This window comes from Euprymna scolopes, chromosome 15 (assembly GCF_053919585.1).
Source record: "Euprymna scolopes isolate OS-2025 chromosome 15, ASM5391958v1, whole genome shotgun sequence".
In the NCBI taxonomy this organism is placed as follows: Eukaryota; Metazoa; Mollusca; class Cephalopoda; order Sepiida; family Sepiolidae; genus Euprymna; species Euprymna scolopes.
The window spans coordinates 13,695,151-13,715,813 of record NC_136496.1 but is presented as its reverse complement, the minus strand read 5'-3'; the positions used below and the strand labels follow the sequence as shown (position 1 = coordinate 13,715,813).

The 20,663-nt window shown below is 36.8% G+C and overlaps 1 protein-coding gene and 1 pseudogene across 21 annotated transcripts in view; one reads left to right on the top strand and one right to left on the bottom strand.

The window, feature by feature from the left end:
* The window catches only part of LOC145293736 (rho guanine nucleotide exchange factor 7-like), a 624,934-nt gene that overhangs the window by 393,383 nt on the left and 210,888 nt on the right, over nucleotides 1–20,663 (bottom strand). The gene's annotated exons all lie outside the window — the stretch shown is intronic.
* On the top strand, nucleotides 14,664–14,780 carry LOC145294296 (5S ribosomal RNA; annotated as a pseudogene).

Genomic DNA, 20,663 nt, shown 5'->3' with positions numbered 1-20,663 from the left:
CTGAGCAATATAATTACGTCCTTTTTGATGATGATGTTCATATGAAAATAATTCCAACACAGTCAAAGTATTTTCTGAAAGGAATTAAATCGAATTATATTTTCTTGTTTTTAACAAGATACTGTAATGATCCAACAAAAAGATTGATCACCCAGAATCAAATACTGATTTTGTCGAATTTTTTTATATTTCATTTTGTTTCTTTACGTGCAAAGTCAGAATCAAGAACTTTTGCAAGATTTGTTTTTCTTTTAGTTAACTACCCACCCTCTTGTGTTACAACCTGAACACTCATCAAAAGATTGAAAAGAAAGCTAGAGGGCACATACACCTGTATGCTTTATACAGTGTTAAATATATCTTGGCAAGATCATCCCACAAAGCAGCAACTATATGGCAACCTACCTGCCATATCTACTACCATCAATGAGCGACGTCTATGATTTGCTGGTCACTGCCAGAGGAACAGGACAGGCAAGAGCTGATGAGAAATGTATTGCTGTGGACTCTGTAGTAAGGGTGCATGAGCACAGGACGATATAGATCCACATACATCCAGCAAATTGTACATGCTAGTTGTAATCTTGAAAATTTGAGGCAGCTGATGGAAGACATGGAAATCTGGAGGGAGAGAGAGAGAGAGAGAGAGAGGGAGTCACATTGGTCTGTGCAAGGAGCCCGAGCAGATAAATACCCATCCTCTTTGTCAACCTGTTATGTTGGTTTTATTTCGTTTTCTTGCGTTATTTATTTTTTCATCTTTTTTACAAGGATGCTTCATACCTAAAATGTCATAATTTCATACAGTATTTCCAAGTGACAAAAAGAAAAAAGAAGTTCAATTATTATTATAGATTTCTGTGTTAAAAAACAGCAATTCGTAGTTTATCTTAGCATTAGTCTTACAAGTCGGATTCAATTTCATATTCACCCGAGATGTTTTCGGGGAAAGGACATGCAGTTTAATCTTTCAGAAATATAATACTGCTAACTTGAAAATCATATTTTCTTACTCATAACTCATAACTATATGATCATGATAATGATGATGATATATATATACTGCAATAAGGAGAGGGGGGGAACACGAGATACAGAAAGAACCTTAATTTATAAGTTTGTGAAAAGAAAAGTAAATCCAAATTCAAAATGATAAGGCCTAACTGAACTTCCTTTTCATTTACATATTTACCGATACAAAAAAAAAAGAGAAATAGTTTAAGGAATTATCTGCCTATAATTATAAGCTACACCTAACGTTTACTAATTATGATAAAAGAAAATAGGTTTCAGGATTTTTAGTCTTCAAAAAGAGGGGCGGGGGGGGGGGGCGGTTCAGTAGGGCAAGTTCAAATCTTGTTGGAACTGGTTTGTGGCAATACTGAATTTAACTTACTGAGACTTAGGAACTCCCACGTTCTGCAACGCATGAAATAGTCAAAGTATACCATCATTTTCGATTTGCCACCAGATTTCCAGCTTCTCCCTGTTGTAATCAAATCTCCATCAATTGTCTGCTTCTGGTTTATTTTTGGTCTTCCTGTTTTTGGGGATTTTTTTTCATCAAGGGTCCATTGGAGCACTCAGTTGGCAATTCTCTCTGGGGTCAATCTTAGAGTATGCCTGAGCCAGCCAAGATATCATTTCTTTTCATTTACATATTTACTGATATAAAAAAAAGAGAAATAGTTTAAGGAATTATCTGCTTATACTTATAAGCCACACCCAACGTTTATTAATGATGATTAAAGAGAATAGGTTTTAATTTTTTTTTTTTTTTTCAGGGAGAGGGGTTCAGCAGGGTCGGAGCCATAGTAACAAGAGCTCACAGTTGGTGTGTGCCTGCACCCCTCCTGGAACTCTTCTGATACAAAATTAATACAGATGCAAATTTAGGTGCTGTTGGGAGTTCAAGGTGGTAGCATAAAAAGACGGATTTTTGGATGTTGTCTCATTCGAGCGAGTTTGTCGTTAGTTGGAAGAAGAGAAAGAAGAGGAAGAAAAAGAGGAAGAAGAAGAAGAGTGCTATTTTGCTTAGGTGAATAAGTGAACGGGTTGTGGAAAAAAAAAAAGACTTTGCACTGGCCAAGTACAAAGACATTGAGATTCAGGACAACAAATCAAGAGTTAAGAGGAGTTAGTGAGAAGGAGTTCAGACTCTTTTTTCCTGCTTTCACAGTGCAAGTTCAATTATTGTTGCAACTGGTTTGTGACAATATTGCATTTGATTTACTTCAAGTTAGGAATTTACACATCCTGCGATGCAGGAGACAGTCAAAGTATACCATCATTTTCCATCTGCAACCGGATCTCGGTTTCTTCCTGTTGGAATCAAATCTCTGTCAATTGTCTGCTTCTAGTTTATTTTTGGTCTTCCTTTCCTTTTCTCATCAAGGTTCCATTTGAGCACTTTGTTAGCAATTCTCTCTGAGTTCAATCTTAGAGCAGGTCCGAGCCAGCCTAGACATCATTTGTAGATAACTAATGATACTACCTGTTGGTTAGTGCGATCTTTGACTTTTTGGTTGGTAGTTCAATCATTTCATCTGATCCCTAGAATATTTCTAAAGCACTTGGAATCAAATACATCTTATTTCTTCTCTTAACTGATTTTCAGATTCCAAATTTGAATTTCTGTTATAAAATCTTAATTGAGATTTGAGGGTGATCTTTTTTCACTTTTTTTCAGATCTTGCAAAGATGATTCAATACGGCTGAAGCCTTACTTATCCTACACTGCAATTTGTAATCCATGCTACATTCCTTGCTTTTGAAGCTTCCTTGTCAACTATCGTGATTTATTTTGGATTTTGGATGCAAAAAAAAAAATGGTTCTTCAATCTATGGTCCCCTTTTACCAAACTTTCACAAAAAAACACTTGTCTAGTTGAAACTACTATCAATAATTTCCCCCACTCTTTATCTGTGCCTAAACCTAAATGTGGATTTCATGAACAAAGTTTCTTTCCTAGAACTGCATGCCTGTGGAACTCTCTTCCCTTTACCTGATTTCTAATTGACTACAATATGGTTGTCTTCAAGTCCAACGTAAACAAGTTCTTGATGAGTTGTCTCCTTAAATAATCCAATTTACCAAATTTACACTACTAACGATAACGACAATAGTCCCATTGACTACCGTACATTCATTAACCCTTATCCTCGAGTGGCCCTTGAGCCATGATAAGTGGTGACACCTTTGTAAAAAAAAAAATAAATAAATAAAATTTTTCACATTCTTTTCCTCCTTCACGGTATGGATTCCTACTACCACTTTTTTTTTTTTTTTTTTTGCTTAACACACACCTTCAAACACCCGGGCAATGCCAGGCACCCAGGCTAGTCATCAACTAAAGGAGAGAGTGAACAACTCTTTTTCTGCTGTTAAAACACAATGGTGATGACAGCTACTGTCACCACTCCAAGAGACATCACTACCCACTGAGCAACTACTTGCAACATGTCAACAAAACAAGTCTTCAGCTATGAACTACAAGATAATCGCAAGGAATTTTTTTTTTTTTTTACATGGGGTCACCACTTATCAAGCCCGGAAGCCACTCGGGGATAGGGGTTATTGCGTGTACAGTAATCAAAGGGATAGTATCGTAGTAATCGTTAGTATTGGAGATTTGATAAAGTGTCTTACTTTAGGGGGCGATTCATCAGGAATTTGTTTATGTTGGACTTGAAGACATCTAAGTTGTAGTCAGATGGAAAATAGGCAAACGGAAGAGAGTTCCACAGGCGTGCACTTCTAAGAAAGAAGCTTTGTTCATGGAATCTACATTTTGATTTAGACACAGATAAAGAGTGGGGATATTTTATTATTGTCAGGAATCAATGAATGATCTTTTAGAAATACAGACATGGTTACTAGAATTCTACTACTATTATTTACTATCTGAAGGGCCCCTGATCTTGATGGTCATAAAATATATATATATATATATATATATATATATACTAGCATAGGTGCCCGGCGTTGCCCGGGTGTTTGGAGGTGTATACTGAGAAAAAAAAAAAAAAAAAAGTCAATTTTTTTAACTTTGACCCTTATTATGACCTCTTAAAATTTATTGTTTTGGGCTAAAATCAAGTTATTAAGGTAGATCCATGTCCAAGGAACCTATATCTAAAATTTCAAGTGTTTAGACCCAAAATTATCGGAGGAGCTTGGTAGAGTTCTCAAAGGTCAAATCGTTGAACTTTGACCCCTTAACAGCCAAATTTTTGGCCGAAAACCGATCACATAGATTTTCCCAAATCTCAGTATCCTGTATATCAAATTTCGAGTCTGTAGACTAAAAATTGACAGAGTTATTGCGAGGGAAATGTACAGACACACAGACACGTTCACTTTTATAGATATCTTTGGACGTATAAGACGACCTTAAAATTAAAAAAATATACAACCGATACTTAGTCTTATCTGACGATCGCCTTATACGCTGAAATATACAGTGTGTATAATATATATATATATATTGAAACAGAGACAATGCATATTATTACGGTTCATATATACATAAGTTATACAATAATAGCATATGATTGAAGTAGCATATGAATATTAAAAAGAGATGAATAATCTATTGCTATAGCAGGTTAATAGGTTTACGCAACAGAAATTGATCACTGAAACTACACTGCCTACAAATAAATATGGAAATACTTCCTTCAAGATAAAGATAAAACGAAGATCAGATACTAACAAAAATCAATTCCAGGTGCATCAAATACCAAAACAGAAAACGAAACCGCAGGATTTAGTTGAAAAAAAAAAAAAAAAAAAAAAAAGAGATAACGCAGAGATGATGAATCAGTAGATATCTTGGCAAACAATGGAACTGACCTCAGGTGATATTTGCTATCTTTCTTGTTTCTGTTGGTTTTTGTTCAAAAACTATAGGGTAGAAATGAAGAGGCAACTGTTGTAATTAATTGTTTCCAAAAAAAGGACTGTGGTTTACTTTTTTTTTTTTTTCCAATCTGTTGCTTTTCTTAGAAGCAAAGCAAAAATATAGAGCATTGTGCATGAATAAATGTATGAGTAAAAACACATGTTTTTGAAGAGATACGTAAGAAAGTAGAAGTCTTGCCTTTCGTTCAGTCGATATCTCTAAATGATGTACTCTAAAGACCAACAAGTGTGTGTGTGTGTGTGTGTGTGTGTGTGTATTAGTGATGGGACGATTCCAATATTTTTCCCAATTCCAATACAATTACCGCTTCCGATTCTTTATAAATCTCTAATTACTTAACTATGAGATTATTTTTCCTGATTTTAATAAAAACACGTGTTAAATGTGCAGATATTTACCTAAATGTCAAAATACACTTGTGGAAGATGATCTGTCGATTTTAGCTTTACTTGCATTTTAAAATCAATAAATGTTTATTATTTTATCATCATTACCAGCAATGGAGGATTTTACTTTAAACAAAATCAAATAAAAGAATCGTTTTGTCATCGGAAAATAGGCATCAATTTTTCCGATTTTGATTAATCGTTCCAACAGTAATATACATATATAACCAAAACATGGAAATCTATTGTGTGTGTGTGTGTGTGTGCTCATGTTCAAAATTGCGATAGAGACCTTAAAATGGCGCAACAACAGATGGTTTTAAAATACACATCATTTGATAATCTGGATGGCATGCTTGTTTGCACATTGACTTTGTTTTTTTTGTTTTGTTTTTTTTTTCGGGGGGGGGGGGGTCCTCCAAGAGAGAGAAACTAGTGCACCATCCCAGATGTGGCAACAATACTCTGGTTTTACAAAGATATAGGATACTGGCAGTAGCGAGAAATTTTCTAGCTGGATAGAGGAAGCTTACCTTCTTATCAACGTTTTTCCAGAATTTCCAACAAAGGTTGAGAGAAGGAGACGTGGACTGTCTTTTTTTGTTGTTTTTTTACCAAATATAAAAACTATTGCCAAATAACTGTACAACACTAAAGAAGAAAATCATGGTATGGAAAGTCATGAATGAGCCCCAAACAATAAATACATACATATGTCTAGACCAATTGTTAAGGAATGGAAAGGGATAGGGGACGGAGGGGGGTAATTTTGGTGTGAAAATGCAGTAATGCTTGCTGTGTTTCCTTTGTACTTAATCCTATAGTTTCCTTCTTTTCTTTTTTAAGTCGTACCAAGCAAGGGGAGTACAATTACAGCAACAGGTTTTTATAAAAGTAGTTAGTAGTTATTCATTTGCTTCCCCACTGAGCAAATTAGGCACAAGGCCGTTCTTTAATCTGGTGAGTGAAGGTGAGGGGGACAAGCCTCCCACCCACCCACCCCGAGGGGGAACTGGATAGTGACAATTGGTCTGAAGGGTTTCCCCTACATTGACCAAAACTGATTGTTACAAGAGCAATGGTCTGATATGTGGGGTTGCCTCCACATATGGTCTTTAGTGCAACATCTACTTGAACAGATACTACACCTTTGATCTTTGATCCCAGGCCAAGAAGGCCCGGGTGTTAACATGGTAATAGTAGTAGTAGAGTAAATATTGGTGTGAACTGATGATCTGGGTATGCAGAGTTCAAATCCTTTTAGTTCTATAGCACCACTTTCACTATAGATGTTGGCAACCTTCATGTGGTCCTTCCTGTAATTGATACTAGAAAGAATTGGAGAAACCAATTCTAACAACAGAATCAATATTTTATTTTTTAAATCAGTTTTTGTTTTTTTCTTCTTAATGGAAATCACTCTAGACAAAGCATGTAGCCATTTGATGTAAGGGGCTATAAAAAAAAAAAAAAAAAAAAAAAAGAAGAAGTTAACACTACTTTAAGGTTAAAACCTTTTCTCCACGTTAAAAAACGACCCTGGTGTCTAACTCTGTCCCGTGGGGAGGCATTGTAAATAGGTACTTCAAGGTTAAAAAGTCTTATCTTACTAATTCATACAAATTTCATCTTTTTATTCTTTTTACTAACCTCAAACTCACCTTTTTCTTATTTTTCTTATTTTTTTTAGATTTTTAATAAAAATCACTCGAGACAAGGTATGAAGCCACTTGATGTAAGAGCTAAAAAAATGTTTTTAAATCAATACTATGTTAAGGTTAAAAGCTAAGTGTTAAATGAATAGATGCCAGAGCAGAAAACAGTAATTCTGTCTCATTTTGTACAAACATTGATTCGGGAATGTGAGGACTAAAGGACACAGTAAGAGAAACAAGAGTTTTAAGGCTATCGAAAGTAAAACCAAAGTCTACCTTTTACTTTCGTCATACTATACATGTGCCAATCTGGCAATTCTAGTCATACTAGAGACGTCTCCATGAAAGCTTTCAGCTCTCAAAATTCCTCATAGAATTTTCCACGTTGAACCATGCCACAACAGTTAGAAGCATCGACTAACAATAAGTTCGAAGTGACAATTTTCTAGAGGTTTAAGGTTCAATACTTACTACAAGCGATAATAATTAAGTTCAAAAAGATGTACCTGAAGAAGGTCAGAGGTTTAATCAGCCAAAACACTGTAAAACAAACAGCCAGAATGAGAATAGTAATACAATAATTGACCCTCTGCACGTCTTTCCATTCCAACATTTTTCTTTGTAGAAAAGTTAAATGGTCCAGAATAGCCGAGTACAACCAGAAGGTTTCCTCTTTGCATTGGATGTAAGGGAGGATTCCACTCCTCTCCCAAGATTGTTCCACTTGCGCTTTGATCTTAGCCGAGTGTAAACTCCAATGATTTTATGGTGCAACAGGTGAAACCATTGATTAGCAATCAGTTTTAAGTAACAGTCTTTTGGAGGTTTAAGGTTCAATCCTCACTACAGGTTAGAGTAACTAAGAATAGCATAAAAGTTAGTTAACACTTTTACTCAATCACGGTTAACAGAATGAGAACAATCTACCCCTAGATTAAATAATGGGTTCTGTATAGATTATAACATTTTAAAAGATACACCAGAAGAAGGCTGGAGATTATATCGGCCAAAACGGTGTGAAAATAACATCCAAGATGAGAACAGTAGTTTGAATAAGCTGACTACTACATCTATGGTCCAAAACAAGAAACACGCGGAGTTTCTACGCCTCCATCATTAAAAGACATTAAGATACAAGTTTTAGGAATAATAAATCCCCCCCACCTCAACCGAATAAAGAACATGCAATGACACAAACACATCTTTGAGGGATTGCTTTTTTCTTGTTTGTTTTAAAGGTTTTATTTTTATTAATTTTTATGTTGTAGGACAAGAGTTTGGTTCTTTTAATAGAAAGAGAACAAAAGACTCAGAGTTGACTCCTCATCATCCTCATCATCATTAGAAGAAGATGAAGGAAAGATTAATTTTAATAATCTTGCAGATGTGCAATAAGCGACGGTTCATTTGAATGTGATGCATCGTGCGTGGGTTGAGAGGAAATGGTAAGGCAACATGTGCTTGCGATTCTCATTAACTAGAAAGAGGGAGAAAGCAAGAGAGAAGGAAAAGGAAAGAGAAAGGAAGAAAGGAAGAAAAAGAAAGCAAGAGAGAGAGAAAGCAAGAGAGGGAGAGAGACAAAGCAAGAAAGGGAGAGAGAAAGAGAAAGCAAGAGAGAGAGAGAGAGAGAAAAGCAAGAGAGAGAGAAAGCAAGAGAGAGAGAGCAAGAGAGAGAGAGAGAGAAAGCAAGAGAGGGAGAGAGAGAAAGCAAGAGAGGGAGAGAGAGAAAGCAAGGGAGAGAGAGAGAGAAAGCAAGGGAGAGAGAGAGAGAAAGCAAGGGAGAGAGAGAGAGAAAGCAAGGGAGAGAGAGAGAGAAAGCAAGGGAGAGAGAGAGAGAAAGCAAGGGAGAGAGAGAGAGAAAGCAAGGGAGAGGGAGAGAGAGAAAGCAAGGGAGAGAGAGAAAGCAAGGGAGAGAGAGAGAAAGCAAGGGAGAGAGAGAGAAAGCAAGGGAGAGAGAGAGAAAGCAAGGGAGAGAGAGAGAAAGCAAGGGAGAGAGAGAGAAAGCAAGGGAGAGAGAGAGAAAGCAAGGGAGAGAGAGAGAAAGCAAGGGAGAGAGAGAGAAAGCAAGGGAGAGAGAGAGAAAGCAAGGGAGAGAGAGAGAAAGCAAGGGAGAGAGAGAGAAAGCAAGGGAGAGAGAGAGAAAGCAAGGGAGAGAGAGAGAAAGCAAGGGAGAGAGAGAGAAAGCAAGGGAGAGAGAGAGAAAGCAAGGGAGAGAGAGAGAAAGCAAGGGAGAGAGAGAGAAAGCAAGGGAGAGAGAGAAAGCAAGGGAGAGAGAGAAAGCAAGGGAGAGAGAGAAAGCAAGGGAGAGAGAGAAAGCAAGGGAGAGAGAGAAAGCAAGGGAGAGAGAAAGCAAGAGAGAGAGAAAGCAAGAGAGAGAGAAAGCAAGAGAGAGAGAAAGCAAGAGAGAGAGAAAGCAAGAGAGAGAGAAAGCAAGAGAGAGAGAAAGCAAGAGAGACAGAGAGAAAGAAAGCAAGAGAGAGACAGAGAGAAAGAAAGCAAGAGAGAGACAGAGAGAAAGAAAGCAAGAGACAGACAGAGAGAAAGAAAGAAAGAGAGAAAGAAAGCAAGAGAAAAAGAAAGCAAGAGAGAAAGCAAGAAAGAAAGAGAGAGAAAGCAAAAGAGAGAGACAAAGCAAGAGAGAAAGGGAGCGCAAGAAAGAGAAACAAAGCAAGAGAGAAAGAAAGCAAGAGAGAGAGAGAACCCTTCATAATTACACAAAACTAAACAAATACAAATCAGAGATGAAGAGTGAATTTAGTTGACTGGGCATTTCTTAAATCACTCTCTTTCAAGGAATCTCATGGTGGGCTTCATCCCACGAGTAAGACACGGCAATATTTTGATGGCGTGTAACAGCTTACAAAAACTAACAAAATAAAATCCGCTGATGGAAAAAAAATCTGCAATCTGAAATTCCACTGACGTGACAATGTGGAATGCGTTCGGTCCTGTTCAGTTTTACATTTTTAATGATTTCTGGCATATCAACCATTTTGGGGTTATTTCATGCCCAAACATAATACGTTTCGGAAAAAATTTATTAAAAACAAGTTGCTTTTATATTCATAGGTGTAAAAGGTGGGTTCATACCTTTTCCCATCATCATATTTAGGTTTATATGTTTCCCAAGCTGACAGGTGTTTGATGGCTTTTAGAAATTAACTTCCAGACTAATCTATCTCTGGCCAGGTCTTTACTCATCCCACTTTCTCTCAAATCCATCCACATCACTTTCTCGCATGTTTTCTTTGGCCTACTGCTAAGTGACCCGCAACTGTTCTACATCTACAAATTCAGAAGGTGCCCATACCAACAAAGTCTACTGTTCTGCACACATCTGTTATATAGGGGTTTCATTGAGAGAGTCTTAGTGAGAGAAGCTTAGAAGGAGTCTTATTACAGTGAGGGATGTTGTAAGACTCAGAGAGATTGTTCCTGTTATAAGATTCTTATATTAAAAATGTTCATTCCTTAATTGTGTTGAATGGAAGAAGAAGAAAGCTGTTTGAGTGAGGACATAGTGTTCAGACAGTTCGGACATTGTGTAGACATGATGATGTTGAGACGTGTATGTAAAGACATATAACACAAATATATAATACAATTGGACTTTACTTTTTTGTAAGAATCATAAACACAAGACGAGCTTTACAAAAAACACTTGATGGTTTATTCTTCACACGGCCGTGATTCCATCATCAAGAATTCAAAGTTTCACATTTTTTTCTTGAAGTGACGTCTCGCTTCTCGACGTCTGACTGTCTCTGAGTTTTCTCACTTCCTAGAACTTTCTATTTTCCGTGACGTCATACACATGTTAACACATGTGCCTTCTTTCACGTGTCCTGGACATACGTGTCCAAAACTTTTCCTATTTCTACAAAAGGAATTTTAACCTATATTCAATATGTTAAAAACATTATCTTATAAGCTGCATTCTTTCAATTTAAAATTTCATAACAAACTTGATAGTTAACATTCTTTCCTTGAAATATTTATCTATTTCTAAACAAATGTTTGTTTTACATTTTTAAATTCTCACACGTAATCTATTTCTAAACTAGATTACGAGGTTCGAATTTCGCCTATGCTATTTCATTTTCATTTTAAACTAAATTCTCCATTTTTATACTTACATGAAAAGGGGACAGCCCTTATCATGTAACACATCTCCCTATACTGTCCAGATTTAATCTTTCTCTGGAGGAAGCAGATCTAAGCCAGTCTAAAACTCACATTTTAACAAATACATTGAGGACATTGCTAAGGCTACTGCAAAGAAGGTGGGCTCCCTCTACCGTGCTAGAAAATTACTCAAACAAGAGTTCATCCTATATTTTTACAAAGCCACAATTCGTCCATGTATGGAGTCTTGCAGAAGAACAGTGTCGAGATAGCTAGAGGCCAAGTGAGATGTAGGAGCTGCTACAAGTTTCAACTTCCTCGTACATACAGCACTTGGTATTCCCAAATGGTCACCAATCTGGTACTGGCCAGGCTCAGCATTGCTCAACTTTGGTGGCATAAGAACTGTGGGTGTCAGCGTGATTCTACCATGTTGTTGCGTTAGAGTACTGTCAGATAGATAATGTATCGGAATAAAAGGAACAACACCAGGTTACGGTGTAGAGTCAGGGATGATGTCCCTTGAAACGAGACACCAGAGAACAAGTTTGTGCATCGATAAGAGAACCCGTGGGCATAATGCCCACAGTGGAGACAGAGTTTGGACACGTGTAGAGCATGCACATAAATTCTCCCCTCTTGAAACAATGTCGGTCGAACCAGAGTAGAACTCTAGACTGATCGATTCCCCCCACTCAGCCGGTAAACCCACTACTGAAGTGAGTAATGTTTTATTGTGTTGATCAGTATTGCAGTGTTGTCATGTGTTCGTGTTTGTCAATAAATATTTGTCTATTGTACTTGTGTTACATTTAGTATTTATTTATGCTGGTAGGTAGTTTTGTTTGAACCTTATAACATCTACCACAATAATATCACTTTCACTCGGGATGTGGTCAACCTCCACATGGTCCCTAACGTGAATGTTTGATTCAATGGAACAAGAAAAAGAAAAACAGAATGAAGTCATTCAAAATATTGGAACTTGCGGATTCAGAACAATTTTGTTTTCATAAAACACTTTATTTAGTATCTGCTGTATGAGGAGAGGCCTCATGAATTTATGTTTGAGATTTTTGTTTTTTCTTAATTCACCTTCACCCCAAACAAGGCATATCGTCACTTGAACATACGAGGCTACTAATAGGGGCCATACCTAAGAAAGATTAACGAAATGTTGGTTTACGTTAAATTTGAACTTCTGCATATTAGTACAGTCAGGGAAGCATGTAGCAGGAAGGGGATTATAAAGTCTAGCTATTCAAGGAAAGAAGCTATTAGAATGGAAAGTTTTCTTGCATTTAGGGACCTTAACAGTGAAGAGGTGTGATTTTGTTGCTAAGCAAGTTTGTCAGGGATATGTACATCAAGGGAGCACAGGTGCAATGAGTTCATCAAAGCACATTCCATTAAAATACTTGTAAAACAGGCACCGGGATGCAATATTGTGGCGATGGGACAGGGGTTGGAGCTTAGTTGACAAAGTGGAACTTGGATTGGAGACTCTTCTTTTGGACCCTATCCAAGTGGGAGAGACTAGTAATAGATGCACCAGCCCAGATGTGGCAACAATATTCCATGCATGGGCGAATGGTGACCTTGTAAAGGTGCAGGATATTCTCAGATGTGAGTAGTTTTCTATACAATAGAGGGAGCCCACTTTCCTTGCCGCAGCCTTCGTAACGTCCTCAATGTGGTTATTAAATTAAAATAGTCTAATATATAAAAGGCAAAATATGCGCGAGCATTTGTGCGTATCCACGAAAGGCTTCTCCGGTGGGGGTTCTCGCGTCAGTTAGATTCCGAGAGAAGTTTTTGTATACTTCCTAGATTGTAATATCTCAGAAACAGACAGCATCTTTACCTTTTTTTGATCAAGTTAAACAAAATTCCCAACATGCTGTCCTCTCGAGTGTTTGTTTGGCTTTTTCATATAAAGCGAAACTGTTCGAACACAAACGACAGCTCGACGGCCTGCGGTGTTCATTCTTGCACTGCACTAAAAGGAGATTAGTTCTCAGTCAATGGAGGGGGAAATCTTTCTATACTGAGAAAATTTCATTTTTAAGCAAATTGTGTCACATTTTGTTTTTGTGGGAAAAATAAATACTGACAGAAAGTAGCAAGCTTACCTGGCCTCCAGCCAGTTTTAAAAAGCAATGTTCATTTCTGCTTCTGCATGGCGACTCCTACGATTCTTAAGTTAATTACCAACTCCTTGAATACACTATCCTCTTTGGCCTAATGGTTAGGGTGGAAAACTAATTACCCACATCTCTATCTTCTTTTTTTTATTATTTTAACCACATGGTAGCCATTCTAACATCGCTTCGTCCTTGTGCCAATATCCTCCACCCGGGCAACGCTGGGTACATCCGCTAGTTGAACTATAAAGTTTGTCTTTTGAAAAAATATCCAGATGTTAATTCCATTAAAAAAATAGTTGGGTTTCTTTGAATACGCAAATTTTTTAATGCGTATTGCTGGGAGCATATGTTTCAAAAGAAAACGTAAAAGCCAAAGACAAAATATAGAAACGGATCCATTTTTCAATAAAATTTTTTTTTTTTTTTTTTTAATAAACAAATTATGATTGTGAACTGATTCTTTCCTTTGGTCATTGGTTTGCAACCGACCAGTATATAGAAAAGGCATTCAAAAAGTAATGATTTCTGTTTATTTAATCCGCCTGAATGGATCAGAACAGACTGCAAATTGCATTACTATGATCACTGAACTTATGCATTCATAACCGGAAAGTTTCATATCTCTGTTGCAGATAATGACAGTGTGAGACTAAGAAAGTAGCCCCTGTCATGAGCATGCGTCAGAAGCAGAGATGCATCATTGAATTCCCGGCAAAAATGTATTGAGAGTGATGGTGACCATGTAGAAAAAAATAAATTCTGGAGCACAAAAGGTCGCTTGTTTTAATGGTAACGACTTTCATCTATGAACAAACTGTAGTAACTGTTTTTCCCCCTCCTAAGTTGGTGATTTTTATTTTATTTCTAATCCAGAGTACACCCTTTTGGGGAGCTAGATTTTCCCTATATCAAAAATGATCTCATGTCTAATTTTTCCTTTGTGGGGAAGGGAGGGGGCATCTAAATAGGAACCCTTTGTAAAGGGCAGCTGTGCATGCAATTGTGAGGCAAGGGTTGCACAATCTCTAACCACACCTCTCCTGAATCGGCATTGCTAGAGTCCAGTGGGAAGGAGAAGTGCTAGACAACTGAAAACAATGCCGAGATAAGCGGAGAGCACATACACCACCTGGAATTCCCAATTGATCACCCATTTTAGTAGTGACCAAGCTCAATGTTGCTTAACTTTGGTGATCTAATGGGAACCGGTGTGTCAACGTGAATTATGTTGTATAATCCTCAGTACAGGCTATGTTCACTGAAAATAGCAGTGGATTAGAAATAAAATAAAAATCACTAACTTTGCAGAGAATAGAACAGTTACTACACTTTGTTCGCAGATAAAAAAAGTTATGTTTCATAAATTTTAAAATAAAGATAAAGACTATTTGGATTATTAGGACTATTATTCTCATATTGGTTGTTGAATACGGCATAATCACGTTGATACACTGGTTCTCATTAGATCACCAAAGTTAAGCAACGTTGAACCTCAGCAGTACTAGATGGGTGACTGTTTGGGAATTCCAGGCACTGTATGTAAGAGGATGCCGACACCTCCCTACAAGAACTGCAAAACCTGACATTATCATCTCCCCTATCTGGGATAAACATGCACCTAGAAGGCCTTTAGTGAATTTGATATGCCCATGAAACTTCCTCCTTCAAAGGAAGCCGGTTCAACTCAAGTAGGGTGAGTGCCACTGGCTATATCTTGATTATGTTTACATTTTGGCCAAAGTTCTTCAAGTGCATCTGTTGTGTTCGGAGAAATGTAACGTCAGGATGGCTGAATATTATCACAAATATACATGACATAATAATGAAATATACATGACATCAACATCTTGCTAGTCTCTCTCTGCCTCTCAAACTCTCCAGTCATCAAGGGTCATAACTCAGAGAAAAAGGTGATAACTTAACTTTCTTTAATTAGAGTTATGTCCCCTTTTTATCGCTATAACAGCATCGTTTCAAATCTTTCAAGTGCATTATGCCAAACTTGAGAATCTACACAGAACTTCAAACTGAACCCCAGGATTGTAGACTCAGGGTTGCAGAGTTAAAAGATATATCGTCTGACTTGTAAAATTTCAAAATATCTGATTCCGACTCATTTTAAAATTGCCCATTATTCATATTGCCTGTCGATTCTTTGGAGATGAAAAAAATTAGACTGCAACTCCTACCATTCTTACAAGTCCGATTGATTCCTTCTAAAATCTCCGACTCCACAACCCTGAGTAGATTGTTCTCATTCAATCGTGACCGAATAGAAGCATCAATCATTATGCTATTGTTTGTTATAACAGTCTGTAGTAAGGATTGAAACTTCAATATCCAGAAGACTGTCACTTAACACGGATTGCTGATCAACAGCTTTAATCAATGCACTATAGAATCATGTTTAACTCTAGTTTCAATGACTTTGTTTCCAAAGGGTCACAATTTTTTTTATTCTGACTATTAACAAAAGATTAAAATGGTTCACTTGTCTACAAAGAAGCCAAAATGCATTCTGGTAGATTTAATTGTAAAACTTGAAGTATTTTAAATTTCATTCCGTTTCGTATTTTTACATCTTTTTTATTTCAATAAATATTCAATAGTAAATAATAGAAAAGAATGATTTGTTGGAATATTTTTGGAGATAATGAAGGTTTGATTAAAGAAAATTGGAAGGTTCTACTTATAGACACTTGCGATAGGAAATGACCAATCAAATGAGACTTGTTCTGCTAGCAACCAGTCAGAAACCGGAATTACTCCATAAAAATATTGACTCTTTCAGAATTCTCATACATAATTTTTCATGTCCACACAAGAAAGATCTTTGCTCTTTGATTACAAAATTTTAAGGTTTAAGACTTGTACAGATCAGCTACCCACCAAAAACGTTTTTTCATCTCCAAGACTTATACAAATTAGTTACCCATCGACTTTCAATCCAAAATAATTCAATGCGTAAATCCTCAAAGTTAGGTTGCCATGAGAAATACACATGCACACAAAGTTGTCTCCTATTTTTTTTTAATAAAGAGATTTTCTTGACACTTTTTGAAGACAGAAGGAAAAAAAATATTTTGACTATATGTAACTGAAATCCAAATAAAAAAATTGCTACTGATTCAAAACGGTATAATTACATGCTACGATGAAACATTATAACACCATAGAAGTTTCGGGTGGACAACTTTATACAAAAACAAGCTAGTTCTCACTTGGAACAATATATCATATCAGATGAAAGCTAAGATTGTCAACATACATATATTGATAGTCATGCTAAATGGTCTCGTGTGTGTCTAATGGACAGACAAACCCACGCAAAACTCATGGTCTTCCAAAATAACATAGGAAGTGATTGTGCCAATTCGTATTTTTTGGATAACTGTTCTCATCCCGAGTTTTATTCTTACAATGTTTTGGCCAATGTAACCTCTGACCTTTATCAGTTGTATCTTGTCAAACTCAAGAATCTGCACAGAATTTTGAGCGCAACTTTTTATTTTATCTACAAGAGTAGCATATTCTTGTTCTGTCAGCCATGACTGGGTAGAAGTCCTAAGTAATCTGCTATTATATTACTGTGTGACATAGTGGATGGAATACTTGAGAAAATTCAGTTGTAAGTTTCACTCTTCTAAAGATTGATGGTTCAATCCTCAGTGCAGGTGACCCGGAAAAGTACAATCACAAATTACTTAGGATTCCTGGTTGAACGAGAGCATGTTACCCGTGTGGATTAAATAAAGAGTTCTATTCAAAATTCTGTGCGGATTCTGAAATTCAATAGAAAAATTCCTGAATTCGACAAGATACACATGAAGAAGGATGGAGGTTACAGTGATCGAAACGCTGTGCGAATAACACTAAAGAAAACCACTATACAGTCAGACATATCAAATTTTTGTTGAGAAATATGAAAAAAGGACCCCAAAAAGGGATGTTTTTAGCACTGAAAGTTCCCGGGGGTGCGAACCATAATTTTGCCAGGGTAACCCATACTGGATTTATATTAAGAACAATGAGCTCCACCTTTTGGCCAAGTTTCAGAAAAATCTAATGGATAGATCAAAAGTTATGGGGAAAAACATGTCATTTTTGGCCATTTTTTACCTCTTTTGAACCCTTCGGGACGCAACAGGAATTTTTGTAAAATTTTGGCAAAATTTCAAGAAAAACTAGTGGGTGGTTATCTGGCAATCATCCAGACTAAAGGACCCACGAATGCCACTGAAAACATAGGTCCCTCTCCGATAAATCGGGGGACCAAAAAAGATCAGTCGATGTGAGCAGGCTATATGTGTTGTGATATAAGTTAAAGTTGCTTAATAACCTAACCACTAGTGTTGCGGACCTGTAAGGGTCTGAAAGAAAGACGTAACTCAATATTTAGAAGGGAACAAAAATATATTGAACAGAAAGGCAAATACAAATCCATATTTCGACAAGTTTCTCGGTCTGACCTTCACTCCTGATCTGAAATGGAACACGTACATCAAATTTGTTGCCAAGGTAACTGGAAAAATGATGGGATCATTCTACCGTTCCAGTAGATATCTCACAGCCGATGCAATTTTCTACTTGTATAAGAACTAATTACATCCTAGGATGGAGTATTATTGCCACATCTGGGCAGGAGCTGCTAAAAGCACATTATCCTACCTTGACAGAGTTCAAAGTAGACTTCGTAGGGGATGTCCTTTTCTCTTCCCTGCAACCTCTTTTGCACAGAAGAAACATTGCGAGCCTATCTGCGTTATCATTTTCATGGCAGGTGCTTGTCTGAGCTCCAATCTATGGTCCCAACTTGCCACCTTTCATGAAAAACATTCATCTAGCTGAAACTACTATCAATAATTTTCCCCACTCTTTATCCATGCCTAAACCTAAATGTGGAATCCATGAAAAAAGCTTCTTTCTTAGAACTGCACACCTGTGGAACTCATCCGTTTGGCTGCTTTCCAGCTGACTACAATATGGCCATCTTCAAGTCCATTGTAAACAAGTTCTTGATGAGTCGTCCACTTAAATAACTCAATTCACTAAATTTCCACTACTAACAATTACTACGATATTGTCCCATTGACTACCGTACACTTATTAACCCTTATCCTCGAGTGACCTCTGGGCCTTGATAAGTGGTGACTCCTTTGTAACAAAAATAAAATAATAAAGAGAAGTGGTTATACGTCAGTCCGACTGCGTGTAACTTGTGCATAACGCAGAGACATATCTGGATATTTATACTAAGTGGAATAGTTCATTGTTATTTGTAAGGTGGCCACTACAACAGTATGTCTAGAAAGCAGCTATTAAGACATAATTTTTTTTTTTTAATTGGGAACTTGGCAGGCGTACGCCAACTAGAAATGCTCTTGCATGCATGCACAAATATAATGATTGCAACGTCTTGTCAGACGAGTGCCACTCCTTCAGACACTTAAAGTCCATGAGCCCAAAAATGACTTCCATCGCCACAGGACCATTTTTATAGACAAATCCCTGAAAGAGTATCTATACACAGATGATGTTACAGAGTCTTAGCTTTGTACAACAGCTAAGTCTCTCTCTTTGGTTCAAAATGTTGAGATCCAGCAACAAGCAAGAGCAAGATAGCCAGCAACAAGTTAAATTGCAGACCAGCTTAATGCAGGTACTGGTCTCCCACTTTATGATTTTTTAAATCAGAGATTTGCTTCTCCTAGAAAGGTTGCCTTCACCACGGCTTACAGGAGCCCTCTCCACCCCAACACACACATACATACACACACGGTGCTAGTTGGCCGTTGACCCCGAACAAGGGTTCATTCACCCTTTGGAAGGTCTTGTTTTTAATCCTTCAGGGAAACTAGCCACCCTCCTCACCAAACAAGTTTAGTGGGGCAACCAGTTTAGTCGCCGGTGACCCAACCATGAGGCAGGTAGTATTTGGTTACATGTACCAGTAGCATATGACATGACCTGACACATATGCACAAATATATATACATTTATACATTAATGTTGGTAATTGTTTTTTAGTTATTTCTTATCCATTTGGCAATAGCTCAAATGGTAGCAACTAAGGCTGGAGCACTAAATGTTTTATTTTCGATTCTCTCTGATGGAACTCATGTCATTTTTTTATTACTTTTGAAATCACTAATATATACTGGGTACAATATAATAAACAGCAAAGAATTGGTTCTATAATAATAAATCCAAAGCATATTTTACTACTGGGCAATGCTGCATGCCCTGCTAGTATAACAGATTTGTTTTTGGTATTTTTTTTTTTTTTTTTTTTAGTTACTGGTGTGAGTCATTATGGTTTTTTAGCTTTCTGAATAATTGTGTTCATGAAGTTATGAGTCAAATTGTGGAACAAATAATGCCATGTAACGTCAACAAATACTTTAAATGTTTCAGAATTTTTTAGATGAGGATTGATAATTTGGATTATTCAAACCAAGATTTATCAAACCTCAGGACACCAGGGAGTCCCTGAACAGAGCAAAAGTTTTTTCACAGAGCACTAACAAGATAATTTCTAAGATAAATATGAAAAACATTAATTTCAAATTTTAACTTATACTTGTTCATTAGTTGTTCCCGTTCGTGATTTTAATGTTTTCGTGTTTGCAATCATTTTTTTGTTTTTGATTGATCAAAATTTGTTGCATTTTTTTGTTAATTTATTTTTTTATTTATTTTTCCATGAACCATCCTGAAACTCTTTACATCTGTAAGTTATGTATCATATCTTTTTCCAGTAAAAATTATCAATAATTAAATATCTGCAGCTATTTAATCTTTCCATATAAAACACTTGGTATTCTTTAAGAAAGAGTTTGCAGAGCCCCAGAACTCCGTGGAGCCCACTTTGAGAACCCCTGATTCAAACAACTAATTTCATTTCAGTTTTTATTTACACAACGTTTCTGCCAACATAACTTCCAATGCTTTTTTCAGGTGCATCTTTTTTGAACTTGTGAACCTTTGTTCAACTCAGAAACCATTAAATCAAACTAAACTCGATTCTACATGGGATAGATTATTCTCATTCTGTCGACTATGATCAGATAAAAGTGTTAATCCCTTTTATGATATTCTTAGTTATTATGCGGATCCATGGCATAACAGTGAATCAGTGCTAGGTGGCAGTATTCTGGAGGTTAAAGGTTCAATCCTTACAATGGGCGATAACTGTTGCCGGAGTCATAAACAAAATTTCATCAAGACTTTCTTGCTCATGGTGTTGCATCTATATTATATTTCTCTTAGTTTGTCTGTCTGTCCGTTCCACTTTTTCTCGGGACCTACTGGGCTGATCTGTTTGAAATTTTGTATGGACCTTTTATGATAAGGTGCAACAAACTAAGTGTTATGTTATCGGTTCACTGCACAGCTAGGGATGAGTCACCATAATACCACATTTAC